The sequence below is a fragment of the Entelurus aequoreus genome, linkage group LG15, assembly GCF_033978785.1.
Source record: "Entelurus aequoreus isolate RoL-2023_Sb linkage group LG15, RoL_Eaeq_v1.1, whole genome shotgun sequence".
Classification (NCBI taxonomy): Eukaryota; Metazoa; Chordata; class Actinopteri; order Syngnathiformes; family Syngnathidae; genus Entelurus; species Entelurus aequoreus.
In genome coordinates this window covers 44,738,076-44,739,299 of record NC_084745.1, presented here as the reverse complement: position 1 = coordinate 44,739,299, position 1,224 = coordinate 44,738,076, and positions in this window count along the sequence as shown.

The following is a 1,224-nucleotide window of genomic DNA, read 5'->3' as shown; positions in this document are numbered from 1 at the left end:
ACCAGCTATGAACGCAAGTTAAGTCAAAGGCTGCTGAGTCGAGCTGGATTTAGTAAAAAAATGATGTTTGACGTATAGTACTTCATTTCGCTGTATAATCACTCGCCATACAGCAATAAATGACATTTGTCTATTACCAGACCGCTTCTATGTTAGCTACCTCTCTTTGTTTATAATGTATATTTCCTGCTGGATCTACTCTTTTTTTTTTGCTGCAGCTGTTGCATATACTGTAATATTGTACATGGTAATTGGGATTTGTTATAAATATTGTATATATTACTGTATATATAATATGTCAATATTACATATATGTTATTATTATTATTATTATTATTATATTCTATATTGCTCCTATGGTACATTTTTAGTCTACTTTATACCTTTTGTTTTGGCCCTCGTTTTGTGCCCTTGTTTGCATTATCCTTTCCATTAGGGATGTCCGATAATATCGGGCTGCCGATATTATCGGCCGATAAATGCTTTAAAATGTAATATTGGAAATTATCGGTATCGGTTTCGTTATTATCGGTATCGGTTTTTAAAAGTAAAATGTATGACGTTTTTAAACGCCGCTGTGTACACGGACGTAGGGAGAGGTACAAAGAGGCAATAAACCTTTAAGGCACTTCTTTTATGTGCACGCCATCCCAGTCACATAATGTCCACCGGCTTTACTAGTTACGAATTGATGCAAGACATACTTGTTCAACAGCCATACAGGTCACACTGAGGGTGGCGGTATAAACAACTTTAACACTGTTACAAATATGCGCCACACTGTGAACCCACACCAAACAAGAATGACAAATACATTTCGGGAGAACATCCGCACCATAACACAACATAAACACAACAGAACAAATACCCATAATCTCTTGTAGAACTAACTCTTCCGGGATGCTACAATATAAAACCTTGTTACATTGTTTAATGCATCCAGCGGGGCATCAGAACAAAATTAGGCATAATAATGTGTTAATTCCACGACTGTATGTATCGGTATCGGTTGATATCGGTAATTAAGAGTTGGACAATATCGGAATATCGGTAAAAAAGCCATTATCGGACATCTCTACTTTCCATCCTTTGTAACTGAGCTACTGTGTGTGGAACAATTTCCCTTGTGGATCATTAAAGTTTGTCTAAGTCTAATACCTGAATTTCAGTAGTGGATTCCACGATCCTTTTTTGATACCGCTATAGAAACAAAATGAACCCGTG